At 39.2% G+C, this 15,932-nt stretch overlaps 1 protein-coding gene across 11 annotated transcripts in view; it reads right to left on the bottom strand.

Annotated features, from left to right (window-relative positions):
* The window catches only part of Ehbp1 (EH domain binding protein 1), a 297,197-nt gene that overhangs the window by 191,009 nt on the left and 90,256 nt on the right, over window positions 1–15,932 (bottom strand). The window lies entirely within an intron of this gene.

The following is a 15,932-nucleotide window of genomic DNA, read 5'->3' as shown; positions in this document are numbered from 1 at the left end:
AATCTGCACTGCTATTGACTGTTTCCACTGGAACAAGTCCCCACTGCCTTCTACAGTTGAATTCATGCACATCTTATGACTGAGCAGTTCTCTTAGAATTTAAGTCCTAGAAAAATCTTCATGACAAAGATGACAGGTTAGAAGCCATCTCTATATGTTACATGGTTGATGATAAGAGTCAGGGGGAAAACAAAAACAAGAATAAACTATTTTAAAGACAGACAGGAGGGCAGACCATCCCAAACTGCAATAGGAAAACAAAACAAAACAAAACAAAACCAGAAAGGTAATGCCTTGGAAAGAAGGAAGCACCATGTAGCTTTGCTGCAGGCTCCAAAAGCTACCTGTGTTCTGTTCTCAGAGAGGTGCTGGTGATTGAGCTTTCACGTGAGGACTGTTCACTAATATCCTCAACTAAAACTGGAGAAGGCACCAATAGCAGATGTGTAAATAGCAAACCAAAACACAAGAAACCTGAAAGGCAAGGCAACATGACTGCTCCAAGCATCACAATTCCTCAGTTACTAAATCCAAAGACACAGAAACGAGCAAAATGCAAAGTTCAAACATTTACTTATAAAAGTGGTTAGTGACTTCAAAGATGATAGACACAAGCAATTAGAGAAAGCAGCTCAGGACATAAATGAGTCTGCAACACAGCTGAGAAAGCAATAAAACAATTCTGGAGGGGAAGAGAAAAGATGATAGAAATGAACAAATTAAAATGAAAACACAGTCCAAGCAGGTAGGGGAAACAAAATGGACAGGGTCAGGAAATACTGTCAGGCACTGACACTGAAAAACATGAGCACAACTGTAGGACAGAACTGGAGAACAAACCCAAGAATCCGTGGAGTAGAAAAGAGCAGAGATAAAAGCTGAAAGCATAGAAAAGCTATTCAATAAAACTTTAGCAGGAAAGGAAGGGAAAGAAATGGACAGACAGGCACAAGACATTCAAACCCCAATAGACAATACCAAAGGTATTTCCATGACATGATATATTTAAGATACCAAAATTATGAAGCCAAAGGGAAAAACAATACTAGAACCTGTAAGAGAACAATGCTAACTCCCACCACAGTGACACCAGATCTTCAAGAGAAGTTCTCGAAGCTGGGAAAGAATGGGATGTAAATTTAAAACCCCCAAAACCAAGGGCTGTCCACTAAGATGGTTATACAAAATTAACTTTTAAAATTGACAAAGAAATATACTCCAAAGAAGCAACAACAAAGAAAGCCATGCTCGCCAAGCTAGCTCGGCGGGAGCTACTTAAATCCTAACACAGAGAGGAGAAAGTCCCCATCACACAGGAAAAGGGGAGAATGAACTTATGAGAGGAGTAGATGAAAAATATGACTGGAAAAACACAATCTTGTCTAATTCATAAAATCAGCAAATCTACTCACCTGAATAGAGGAGAGAGAAAGTAAAAACAAAACAAAGAATAGTCCAACCAGCCAGGAAAAGAGCCAACAAAATTACATGCATCTGCAAATGAAGAATAAATTTCAATGGAAGTAGCCTTAACTCTAGCTGATTCTTTTTTTTTTTTTTTTAAAGGATTGTGCTATTTGTTATCTCCCAGAAGCATGCTTCATTGACAAAGACACATAAAGTATGGAAAGATGAAATCAATATACTTAAGCAAAAGGAAGTCAAAACCAAACCAGCACAGATATTTTGTGCTACATAATAGATATCATGCCTGATAAAACCACAGCATACTAATAAAGAGAACAATCTGCCGTGGGGGTGTGACCACTCTAAACATATATGCACCAAATACTGGAGCTCTCACCTGAGAACAGACACAGGCAAAGGGGGCAGATAGACTCTGACACAGTAACAGCAAGTAACTCCAATACCCCACTTCTGTTTTTGGTAGGTCATGCAGATTCACAAAACAAGTTTCAGGAGCTGATGAGATGTTAACCCAAGTTCCTGAGTTTGAGTCCCACAACCCATGTAAAAAGCTGAGCATGATGGGACATGCCTGACCTCCCAGTGCAGGGGATGCGAAGACAACAGGACCCCTCGAGTTCGCTGGCCACCCAGCCTAGCTAAACTGATTCCAAATTCATTAAGAGGCATTGTCTCAAAATATAGGTCAGCAATTTTTAAGGTAAACACTTGATATTAACCTCTGGCACACACACATACTCATACCACATAAAATCAATAAATTTCAGAATTAATATACACCACACAACAAATATATTTAACAGGCATCTAAGAATAACTATCTAGTGAAAGGGGTACTCTCTCCAAAATATGTCATGTTTAAGCCACAAAACAAGTCTCTTGTGTCTTACCACAGTAGAATCAATAGCAAAAGAAATCACAGAAATTATATAAATAATGGGAAATTGAATACTCAATTCTGAATGACTAATAAGACACAGAAGAAACCAGGGAAGAATTTTTAAAATTTCTATAACCAAATGAAAAGCACAACTCTCAGGCACCTCTTACTATATATTGCAGCTATGAGAACTTACAATTAAAAACTGTGAGTGATCCAAAATAAGAAACCCGACAACCAACACATTTCATGGTCTTAGGAAAAAAAGTCAAACCCAACAGTAGTAGAAGTAAAGAAAGAAAAAGAAAAATTGATGCAGGAATTATTAAAATTAAACTAATGGTGAAAGAATGTTTTAAAGTTATTGATCATACAAATTAAAGCATAAAATGTAAGAACTCAATAAATAAAACAAATAAATTTCACTTAGCACCTAATTTAAGAAACAGAATACACTACCATCTAGCTTAAAGGTGCACATCTCTTCTCAAATTACAATTCTCCCATTGTTCCCTCCAGTGGCAACCAGTAAACTAAAGTTGCACCCTCTTTGTCAAAGCTATTGTTGACTATGCATACACCCTAAAGCACCTTTTGCCGATGAACCGACTATAAAATGTACATAAATACAAAGTAATGCCCATGGAAGACAAAAGAGATCATCAGATCCTTTGGAACTAAATTACAGGTGGCTGGGAGCCACACAACAGGAGCTGGGGACCAAAAGGAGGTCCTCAGGAAAGACAGCCAGTCCTATCACCCACCAGAGCCCTCTGGAGCCCTGTCTTTGCTGAAGATTTTTATGAAGTTGTACTGAATCTTGACCCACCTCCACAACGCTCACCACGGTCTACACTTCCAGAACATTCTTATCTCCAACAGCATGCTGTACTTACTAAACCAGCTCCATGTGTGGCTCCTCCTGGCACCTAACATCTTATATTCCACTCTCTATCTCTATATTGTATCTTTTCCTGTACCTCACTTAGCATGTTCAAATTCTATGGAAAATCCAATTATGGTTTTTATTGAAGCTGTATTAAACCTATGGATCAGTGCTGGTAAGTTGATACCCTCAGAATACTGTTTCATTACACTACAATAAGGCATTACTCTCTACATACTTACTCAAGTCTTTAAAATTTCAATGTTCTATCATTTTATACAGGGATTGTTCATATTTTTCTAGATTTAATGCTTGGTACTTTCTGTTGTTAGTATAAATCATGCACCCTTTAACACTCATGAATGAACAATTTCTTGCATATAGAAAGGCAATGAAATTTGCATTTATGACATTTTAATATTCTTTATTAATGTCTTAGAATATATTTCCTTTTGGGTTTCTATTTCATCATAACTTTTTTTTAATCAGATATTTTCTTTATTTACATTTCAAACGTTATCCCCTTTCCTAGTTTTCCCTCCAAAAATCCCCTATCCACTCCCTCCTCCCCCTGCTCCACAACCCACCCACTCCTGCTTCCTAGCCCTGGCATTCCCCTATACTGGGGCATAGAGCCTTCACAGAACCTAGGGCCTCTCCTCTCACTGATGACCGACTAGGCCATCCTCTGCTACATATGCAGCTAGAGCCATGAGTCCCACCAAGTGTTTTCTTTGATTGGTGGTTTAGTCCCAGGGAGCTCTGGGGGGGGGGGGGGGGTACTGGTTAGTTCATATTGTTGTTTCTCCTATGGGGCTGCAGACCCCCTTCAGCTCCTTGGGTCCTTTCTCTAGCTCCTTCATTGGGGACCCTGTGCTCAGCTCAGGATGGCTGTGAGCATTCACTTAAAAACTAGTTATATATTCCACTTTTCCAAACTACAATTTTTTTCTTGATGATCTCTAGAAACCTTAGTGTACCTACCATTTTTGATTATATAAATGAAGAAGCCATTCATACATTATTCTGGTAAATAGAGGGGACATTCACACATCTGTCTCAATCTTGGAAAGGAGAGCATTGGCCTTTAATCTGTATCATGTTTACTGTCTATCTCCTCTTTGTAAATATGACCCTCTATAGAGTGAAGTTTCCCTTAGGTTACTAGCTTGCTTTGGGGTTTTAATTTTGTTCATACAGATGAGTACCATTTTTAAGCTTCTGTCTTTCACAGTAACTTTTTATAACCCTTTCTGTGCTCATCTCTAAAAATGTATACGTTTATATGTTTAGTCACGTTTAACACTCATCTGCAACATTTCTCTTTTGTTCCTAAACAATTCTTGCTAGAAGCTATGTCACTAACCTTCCCATATCAACAAGTCTTCAGCTCTGCTGACCCTAATGAACATTTATCTTCTATCTCACTGCTTTCTACTCATTTATAACATTTTCATCATACTTTCTATGTTTTTATTCTATCTAAACTCCTGAATTTTGATCAGCTTTTACTGTGCCTATACTGTATTTAAACTATGTATTTGGGGGGGGGGGGAGGACCCAACAGCAACTCCCAGAACAAAAGCCAAAGAAAAACCAGGCAGACCCCTGGGCCTGCTGGCCAGCCAGTCCAGTTAATTGGCAAGTTTCAGGACAATAAGAAACCTTGTCTCAAAATCCTGAGTCTACACCCACAATGCATGTACATCTACACATATACAAACCGTTGACTAAGTACTGCTTCAACTATCTGTCTCATGTTTTACTCTGAAATACTTCTGGTTACTCTGGTTAAATATATTCTAATTTTTATCTCAGGTTCTTTGATTTGGAAGATGTATAGAAACTTTTCCAATCTATATGGGTTTTTTCCTACTCATTTTTTTAAAAATCTGATTACCATTTAATTGGTGATCTAATTATAATCCTTCAAAATGTATCCAGTCAATTTTTATGGGCAAATTTATGATCACCTTACACATGCGTTCCATAACTCCTTACACAGTACCTAACTAGTATTCCTTTTTTTTTTAAACTTTTTCCAATTTATTATTAGGTATTTTCTTCATTTACATTTCAAATGCTGTCTTGAAAGTCCCCTATACCCTCCTCCCACCCTGCTCCCCCACCCACCCACATCTACTTCTTGGCCCTGGCATTCCCCTGTACTGGGGCATATAAAATTTGCAAGACCAATGGGGCCTCTCTTCCCAATGATGGCCAACTAGGCCATCTTCTGATACATATGCAGCTAGAGACATGAGCTCTGGGGGTACTAGTTAGTTCGTATTGTTGTTCCGCCTATAGTGTAGCAGACCCCTTCAGCTCCTTGGGTACTTTCTCTAGCTTCTCCATTGGGGGCCCTGTGTTCCATCCAATAGATGCTAACTAGTATTCCTATACAGCTGTTAGTCTACAATAGATCACTTTTGTGTAAACTCACCTGCAGCACCCGATTGTTTACATCCTATGTGTTAAGGACAACAGATATGTTCGAATATGAGGTCTGGGATATTTTCTAGCACACACAGACCAATCAGTGAACAAGTGAGAGATTGGAAAGCTGCTCAAGACACAGGCAACCTTCCCGTAGACTCTGAAGAACACTTCCAATGAACCACGCCTCTTCCTGAGCACACATAAGCTCTCAAGCAGGTTCCGGTCATCTGCCTGAACTGAATCAATGCAACTGGGAACCAGATTTGCTGCCCTTGTCTTTATTTACAGTTATTCCCAACAAAAGACATTTAAAGTCATATCCCAGCCCTCATTTACCCAAGGGTCTCCACTGCCACGTAACACCCAGCACAGTGCACCTTAGGAATATCAGTAAGCCCTACATGGTCAGGCCCCCAACAATGCTCTTGAATTCTCCCTCTCCTTCTCACTCCTCCCCTCATTTTCTGGGCTCCACTACCTAGGCCTCACCCTTGCTGCTGCCCTTACCAGGAGTGTTCCTCTGGTATGTAACATGTAGCTAGTTCTCTCTGCCTTTAGTTAGATCTTTTCTCAGATCTGCTTCCCTGGACCCAGCCCTTTTCTGAGTGCCTTACATAAAATTTCAGCTACTCTCTGAGTGAACATATTTTGTCTTCTATTTTCTCTCCTCCACTTTCCTTTCCAAACATGCAAATTTTATTTACATACTCTCTCTACCCTGTTCAATGACAGCAAGCATTTTTGTGTAACTGTTGATTACTGTATCCTAGTTCAAGAACCACAGTTCAACAAATATCTCCCGAGTGAACAAATGGATTGTAACCTTACAACTTCTTATTACAAATGTTTTGAACTAATTTTATTTTATTATTAGTTTCTTCTGTTTACTTTTTTTTCACATACTTATGAGATACCTTCACAAAGGCATTCCTCTTCTTAAAAGAAGAAGAGGGATATATGGCTTCCCATGGTAGAGTAGCTTGCAATTTATAACCTACTAGCAGTTATAAAGGTAGGCAGAAGTTTGTTCAAGCCAGATAGGTCAGCAACGGTAGACAGATGAGACATAGGATAAACAGAACAAGATAGGGATGGACCCCTGCACTGACTCACATAGGTGGTGTTGAACTGCAACGATAAGCTGTCAACACCCCATCCCCCAGAGAAATACAACAGAGCACTCTGCAGAAAACAGATGCTAACAACATGGACCTGGAAGCCTGGAGTTAGGGGGAAGTGAACTACCTAACAAACTGCTCTCAAACCAGGAGCCACAAACCTTGCTATGGGTTTCTGCCCCTCTGTTTGACATTTAACCTCCTCTGATTTTAGGACTGTCTCTTGTAAACAGCATATTGATCAAAAAAAAAAAAAAATTAACCCAATCTATTTTCCACTGCTTTTTCTGGAGATTAGATCAAAAGTTTGTAAGGGATTTTGTCTCAAGACTGTACATGATTCAAGAACTCTAAAAAGATTCTCCTATGTGGATTGTATCTATCAGTATTTATTTTAATACAAATAAAAATTGTGAAATTAACAATATTCTATTTTTAATTGTCTAGTACACTTAAACTATTGTCACATCACAGGTGTGATATACATATGAATCAAGAATAAAACCTGCACAGGTTCAAGACAGAAAGGCTCCCAGCACTGACAGCAAGGACTAGACTCAGGGTCCCACCCCTAGCCATGATGCTATCCATCAGCAGCTGATACCTAACAGCAGAGAGAGCATCAGTATTCTCTACGGAAGTGTCCTTGAGTTTATCAACCTCACTGCAGGGCAGGCCCCACACCCAGGAGTAGCTGGTCAACACAGAACACACTCAATGCTATTTCTGTGAACTTTCTGTTCCATTTTACTTTGTTTTGGTGGGATTTTTTTGTTTTTTGTTTTTGTTGTTGTTTTTGTTTTTTGTTTGTTTGTCTGTCTTTTGTTTTTTGTTTTTGTCTTATTGGGTTTTTTTTCCTTAAATTTTCCTTTTTGTGAGTTTTTTGTTGTTTCTGTTGCTTTTTTGTGAGAGAGAGAGCACATGCAGGGAGAGGGCATAAGGGTGGGTAGGGAAAGGGGGCAGGGGAGACTTGGGAGGAGTTGAGGGAGGGAAAATGTGATCAAATATATTGTACAAAAATTTTAAATTAAAAATAGTGATTAAAATTACAAACTCATGATAACATGTTTTTAAAATAAATATACTTTCTATATAAAAAAAAAATCCTGGTGAGAAAAATGTTTGTTTCCCATTGTTACATTATTTTTCTTTCTCACTCCTTAAAATCTCTTTAATGTCTACTTGAAAAGTCAACTCTTCTGGTATATTCCATCTGTGTGATGATATATATTCTTGATTTTACAAAATCAAGACTCACAGTTATATAGTTGGGGAAAAACCCAATAGTTTAGTAACTTCATATCACTTTAAGTCTTCATACTTGAGATGCATCCCAAAATTCGAATAATGGTTTTCAACGGTTAACAGTAACAGAAAGGGTGAAACCTTATCAATGAACTTTTTAATCCCTATAAGATTAAAATTGCATTGTACTATAATGCACACTATATGAATTATCCACTCGTCCATAATTTTGCAATCTTATACTTTGGTGTCTGGGGGAACTCTCGGATATTTGAAATATTTCATTATTCTCTACCAAAAATAAATCATATTTTTATACTGCCACCTATTCTATCAGAAAAACCTTTAAGCATTGAGAAACTATATAACTAAAGGTAACATGTAGAAAGGTAGAAAGTTTTAAAAATTCTAATATTCACTGAAAGTTTGAGTTTTATCAGAGACAAAATAAAATTTTAGTTACTTATGTGCAAGTATTAAGTTCAGTTTGTTCATTAAAATAAATTGCTAAGCTTGGATAACCACTTTAGTAATTTCTTTCACGAGTTATGTTTCAGGAGATGAGGAGTTACGTGAGTTTATGGCTCCGTCACAGCTCACGTTCTTCTCCTTGTTACATGTTTCTGTGCTGCAGTGTGGACGCTCCACCCCATGCAGACATCCTTGTTCTGTGTCTCCATGAGGCAGCGTGGGGACTCCATGCAGATGTTTCACTTTGTCATGCGGCACATTACTCCTGCGTTGAAACTTAACCCTTATCTGACTCTGGAATCTCAGCTGTATCCAGTTAAGACTAGAGTTCCACCTTATGGAATGTTCTGTACCTTTCCTGAATCTCTATACAGAGATGAAAGCAGTAAAGCCTCAGTCCATGCAGATAGAACCCCTTTATGTGATCGCTGTGGGGAACAGCTCTTCTAGATCACCTGCTTCAGTTATTAGTGTTGATCTACATTTTAGACTCTATTAGGTCACCTCAGAACTAGCTTTAAAAATTTTTGTCATATTATTTCTGTTTTTAGCTATTTTCCAAGAGCTACCACTGAACAAAGCAGAATACTTTGTATGAGTTTTGATACCCAGCCATCATCACAATAAAGTTTACTGGTCCACAGTTACACTTCTGGCTAATGGAGGTTGTTGGGTATTTAACTCTCTAGACCCACAATTGTGGCCATCACCATTATACTAGGATTCCCTTGTTCTGTCCACTGAGAATTAAGCTTTAGATACTTAATGTCACCATAAGGATAAATCAGTGCCTGCAACATCCACCCTTCTAAAATCTCCCTGCCTAATACTCGAGCCTATTCTTGCCCCTGTCGCCAAGAACTATTAAGTTCTAAGTACTACTGAACCAAGGCACCAAGAAATGAAATGACAGGCAACTAGAATTCTGAAGAACATTCTAAGATGATGACTAAGTTACTGCTGTTTTTATTTAAAATTCTGAGTTAGACAATCTTGCCCTCTGACTCATGAATTATTTCACAGTGTAAAGAATGAGCACTCAATTACCTGAATAAACACTCTCACTACTCCTCAGAAAACCAAAACTGTCACAGAGACAACGTAGAAACTGAAGACACAGAGCAGTTCCTTATTCCAACCTGCCACTCCACTACAGGACATCTTACAGTGCGCCTATTAAATAGAGTTCATACCTAAACACTCAAGTTGCTGTTCCTTCTAAAACAAAATTAGTTGGTATCCTGTAATATCAAGGCAAGAAAATGCCATATTTTCAAAGTTAGTGAATTCTGTGTCTGGCGTCCTTTTATTTAGCTCTGTGATAGCATTCTAAACTTTATGCTGAAATGAAATGGTGAAATGAAGTCCATCTAGAAGAGTAACAGTTCTGAATTTAAAACTGTGACGCTGGTCTCTCACACTGTCACAGCACAGCACTTCTCAGGCCATGCTGATCTCTGCTTCACCAGCAGACCAAGATGAAGCACTACAGAATTTAATTTGGAACTCATGGAGCAATTAAATGCTAAAGCAGACATGCTAACAGGGAGCTCTCTCAACCACAAAGACTTAATTAGAAACCATATCAGCTAAAATAACCAACTTAGATGCTCTGGTGGAAGAGACATTAGTAGCAAAGTGTCAACAGGAAGAGTCAACATTATAAACAAAAACCAAAAAACTCCTGATGAGATATATACTCTTTCACTGATTGATTAAACTACACCAATTTTAAAATCAAATCTGGCTTTCCAAAAAAAAAAAAAAAAAAAAAAGAAAGAAAGAAAGAAAGAAAGAAAGAAAGAAAGAAAGAAAGAAAGAAAGAAATCTAAACAAAAAAAATCCTCCACTTCTCAAAGGGAAACTCCAGGAATTCATAAAATACAAGTCAAAGTCTAAACAAGCTGTAGGCTGTCCATGTTTGGAAAAAGAAGAAGAGACCCTGGTGTCTATTCAGAGTCTACTACAGAATGCTCCTGCAGTGTCTGTCTGTCGGCCTCGTCCCCTGTGATGCTGTGAAGACAGCAAACGTCCCTATGCACAACATATGTACGCACTTGCCTCACCTTATGAATGCAAATTAGAAAGTTTTAAAAGTAAGTCTTCATTAGATGCAGGAAGAGAGAGATGTAACTACCTCAAGTTTACAGAAGAATTGGTTCTGGAGGATTTTATGGCCAGAACTGAAAAGCATATGCTGATACTGACTGCTTGGTCTCCACACCTCAGCACTCAACAACAACTACCCACTTCATGTTTCATAAATACAACACAGTCCAACTGAGCTCACTTCATCCCTTAAGTGACTTCTTCTCATGGTTTTTCATCTCACTGAATCAGTCTCTTGGTCCAGGACTCACAAAACTAAATGGCTCTAACTGCTAACGCTCTCTAGAGTTTGGATTCTTCTGTCTTCTCCCCTCCACCGGACCCACGCCTCAGCATCTAGACTTGCCTTCCCTCCCCTAGTTTCATATAGTCTAGTTTCATAGGAGTCTATGAAAATAATCATGCTTCAAATATTATACCTCTTGATTGTATAAAATTCGCTGCAGAAAACTGTAAATATACAAAGTACAAAAAGGAAACATTCAAACTTTATTACCTAGGTAAAACGATAGTTGTTTAGATATATTTTCCTCTAGTTTTTAATAGGTACTATTTGTAAAATCCTCTTGTTATAATTTAACATTCTAATTTAATAAGCCTATATCTAGATGACACATATCATTCTGTATAATATGGCTACATGATAAGTTTTTATAACTTTCTTATTATTTTACATAAAGTTACTTCCAATTTGCTACTCATAAAAAAGTGATGCTGTGCTGAACATTTTTATAACCAAAATATTTTGGGACTCTTTTCTTCTTAGAGCAGATTTTAGAACTGAGATTTTTAAAAATTTATTTATGTGAAATGTATAGGTCTTTTGACTGTATTTATGTCCATGTACCACATGTGTCCCTGGTACCTGTGGAGGCCACAGGAGGGTGTCAGGTGCCCTAGAATTGAAATTACAGACAGTTGTGAGTAACCATGTGGGTGCTAGGAATCAAACCTGGATCCTCTGCAAGAATAGTTAGTGTTTAACTCCTAAGCCATCTCTCCAGGCCCAGAAGAAAATTGTTCTTATTTATTACTATTACTATTATTATCGGTAGTAGTAGTAGAGGGCTGAGGAAAAGGCTCGCTGAGTAAAGCACAAGTACAAGATTACATGTGGACTCTCAGAAGCACATACGTATGGGCACAGTAGTATGCATATGTGCTCATTTGAATAAGAATGTCCCCCAAAGCCTCATAGATCTGAATGTTTGGTCATAGGGAGTGGTGTTACTTGACATGGATTAGAAGGCGTGGCCTTGTTGGAGGAAGTATGTCACTGGGAATAGGTTTTGGATTTCAAATGCCCTTTTCACCCTCTCTGCTGCCTGCCAATCTGGAAGACTTAGAAGAATTCCAGGCATTCAGTTAGTCTGGAGTATGCTGGGACAAGGAAGGGAATCTGTCCCAGAGATGGAGGCAAGGGCTGATGCTTGAGGTTAACCTTGAAGCCCCACATGTGCATGTGCATGCACACACATACGCACATACAAAGGTAAAAACATCTGATCATTTTAAAATGACACTAAATTGCTTTTCCAAAGAATGAAAGTAATCTATAACCTTGTGCATATAACAATGCTAGTCCCATTGACCACACTCATCAGAGCACCATTTTCTTTCCTTCCTTCCTTCCTTCCTTCCTTCCTTCCTTCCTTCCTTCTTTCTTTTTTATACTTTCTCTGTTGTAAGAAAGCATTTATTTGATACCTGTGACTTTTGAACTTACTCCCATGTTCCATCCGCATTTCCACCTTTGTGCCTTGGCCCCTTAACCTATTTGAGTCATTTGTTGTAAAAGACTTCTAGAGCTCTTCAAGCTTTAGTTTGCTATGTTGTTGCTAAGATATTTAGCAACATGGTTCTACATGTAAGGAACTTCAAAATCACTACTCTGTCTTCATAAAAGTGAAAACCTGAACAAATAAACCGAAAACTATCAAGTCTTAGATACATACAAAAAGCTAAGTTATAGGGCAAACTAATGCCCACAAAATTGTGCAGCTAGACAAGCAGATAAAAGACCTGTTAACACTGAAGCACAAACCTCCTCGGGAATCAGAGTTAAGACAGGAAAATCCATCTGTAATTCAGGAATTGCTAGAGGCTAGGTATGGTCAAGTCTGCACATTAAAATGCCAGAGGGGCCCGTTTATAAGTAACCATCCAGGTACTTTTAAGTATTACCTACAAGTGCTAACTGTCTGAGAAAATTCACCTTGTGCTAATAAGGGAAGAAAGGAACCACTGTGAAATATACCAGATGTTGCCAAAGTCTTATCTCACTTTACCTATAAAACTTTTATCAGATTCACAGTCTATCCTAACAATACCATCCCCCTAGGAAGGGGGAAACATTGAAAAGCATTTGCCAAGTTCACCACCTAGAGGCACAGGCACACCAACACCCTGAGACTCCATCACCTCTACCACATCTTAACACCAGTTCTCAAGTGATGCTTACAGCAGCTCTGTTTACCTAGTATATCACATCCAGCTACCAAGAAAAATAAACAGTTCACACTAATGAAAGGGATGTTAGAATTATCAGAACGAGAATTACTACTTAAGCTGAGCATGCTAAGAGATATTTGATAAAGTAAATAGCACATAACACAGGATGGGAATTGTGGACTGTGACAGACATTCTACAAAAGTACCACTATTTGTGGAATAAAAACATTTTTTTGTAACAAAAATTAAGAATGCATGACTTCTGGATAAGATGCTAGGCCAGAAGCTGCCCGTGTATAACCCAAAATAACAGAAAACTCCATAAAGTCACAAAGGTTACAGGACACACAAAAGGTGCACAGACAAAGATGAGTGACAACCTAAGAGATGGCAAACTACAGCTCACTGCCTGCCTTCCCAGTGGAAGGGCAGAGGCAGAAATCACCACCAAGAGGGAACTCCGAGGTCCTGGGAGAAAGACAGGCAAGCTCACCTCAAGACAAGCTCAGAGACCTCACCAGCCTCCAAATCGCACAGCAGAGATTCTGGTCAGCACTGGGCAGGATGCCCAATTTCTCCCTCTGTCAGGGAAATGTCAGAGACCAGGCATTTCCTTAAGAGAACCTAATGTCTGAAAAGGCACTATCCTGGCAGCCTGAAAGCAGAGAACACAATGGGAATCTGCAGTTAATCTGCTGGGGAAGCTGTGGTAGAAGCAGGCCACAGTAAGCAGAAGCAGGAGGTTCAGCTCAGGCAGTGGAATAGACGCACCAAATGAGAATACCTGTGGGGTATGACAGCCCTAAGCCCGAAGTAACGGGTGCAACAAGCTCCACAGCCATCCTAGCTGCTGGCTCACGGCCACTGAGAAGGAGAGCTCTAAGGCTCTCGAGTGTACCTGGCATCTCAGCACAGGAGTTCAAGTACCATCTTCCCATCAGAGAAAAGCTGAGCTAGCAGCTCACCTACCTCCTACTGTACTCCCGTTCGCCTCCCCTCCTTATTAAATGTACTTCTTCTCCACTGTATGTGTGTGTTCGTGTGTATGCACACGTGTGTACAAATGTGTACGTGTGTGGTGGAAGCCAGAGGTGAACACTGAGTGTATTCCTCAACCATGCTTTCCCTTAGCTTGGCCTAGGTTTGGAGACAGGGTGTCTCTCTGGCGCTGGAGCTCGGAGACTAGACTGAGGATCGGCAGTTTCCAGGCCCATCTGTCTTTATTCTCCTGCACGAGGAGGACCAGGGTGCGCTGCTGTGCTTGGCTTTTCTGAAGACTTGAGTTAAAACCCGGAATCTCACATAGTAGGAAAAAAGAACCAACTCTCTCAAATTGTCTCTGACTTCCACACAAATTTCCATATGGACACACATACAAACACACACAAACATTTTTAAAAAATCAATCCTTGAAGCTCTTCAGCAAATGGCGCTGACCTGCAGAAAAGTGGAGCTACATCCATATATGTGACTGGACAGTAATTACTGTATGTTCTTACTGTAAATCTATTTCTACTGAACTTCTTATGCAAGGAGATAGCAGAAATGCCTGATGGGAAAGTGAGCCCAAAACTTCCCTCACAGGCTTTACCTACCAGGTTATGTTAAACTGCTTGATGGCTGCACATTAATTGTGTTTGCTCAAAAACATCTGTATGTGACAGAATGTGATCATTTTTTGTGAAAACTATTTGTCAAAATAAAAGGCAAGCCTACAAGTTTCAATGACATGCTCAGTGTGTGTCAGTCACTTCACAACAGTTTCCCAGTGAGGAGGTGGACCGTCTCTGCACAGCTCTTATTAGAAACCATGAACCACACTGCTCCCTGTCATTTCTTAACCTGCAATTCTTAAGATTATCAATTGTCCTAGGCATAACACATATATAAAATCATTAAGAAGATGATTTTACTGTTGAGATAGGGTTTCACATTGTAGCCTAGACTACCTGGTACTCACTAAGTAGCCCAGGTTGGTCCAAACTCATGGCACCCCTCTTACCTCAAGCCTCCCTAAGAGCTAGGATTACAGCTATGAGCCACCACACACATTGGGTAAATTGCTTTTTAAAAGAATGACAGACTATATGAGAACAATCTAGATGAAAGCGTTAGCACATATAGCTAATACAAAAAACAAGCATTTCTATTGCCATCACATGCACGTGCACACGCGCACACGCGTGCACACACACACACACACACACACACACAAGGAATATTCAGTTTGCACAATGAAGCAGAGGATAAATGAAAGACCCAAATATGGCTGTGTGTCACTAGAGTAAAATCTACTGCATCTGAATGTTCCCAGACAGAACTTCTCACTGGTCTGTAATGGAGCAGCTTGTTACCATTCTACTACCCTGTGAGTAGTTTTAATGCAGTAGGAACATGTCTTGAATTGAATGTGTGGTTCCTAAAGGAGATAGGGCAACCCTATAGACACTTTGTTCTCTCCTCCAGGTAGCAGCTTGTACAACCAACTTCAAAACTCCCACAATTCCACCTATGTAAAGTGCCCTTGTTTTGGGGCATACTGCTTTTCTTGACTTTCTAGATTCTGGCACCATGTGACACACTTTTCACAAAGATTTGCTTTCCTTTGAACCAAGTAACTCGGGTATTCTTTAAAAGGCTATTCTTCATCTACAGGAGACTTAAAAGCTTGAATGGTGAGGATAAAGAGGTACCCAGATTTCATACTGATGTTCCAATTTCATAGCTTCCAGGATAATTGCATACTGAACTACTTTTGATAGGATTGAACTTGCTTCAGGGCAATTTGTGGGATCTTCTTTAAATTAAAAAAAAATTCATACAGATAATTACCATCATGTTCTGTGATGTTTCAGGTACAGCCTGATTTCTCAGTGTTTTTCAGCTTGAGGGTGAAAAAAAAAAA

This window comes from Mus caroli, unplaced genomic scaffold, assembly GCF_978045245.1.
Source record: "Mus caroli unplaced genomic scaffold, Mus_caroli_1 scaffold_13, whole genome shotgun sequence".
NCBI classification, from domain to species: Eukaryota; Metazoa; Chordata; class Mammalia; order Rodentia; family Muridae; genus Mus; species Mus caroli.
Note: the sequence above shows the minus strand (reverse complement) of the source record. Positions and strands in the feature narration are given on the sequence as shown.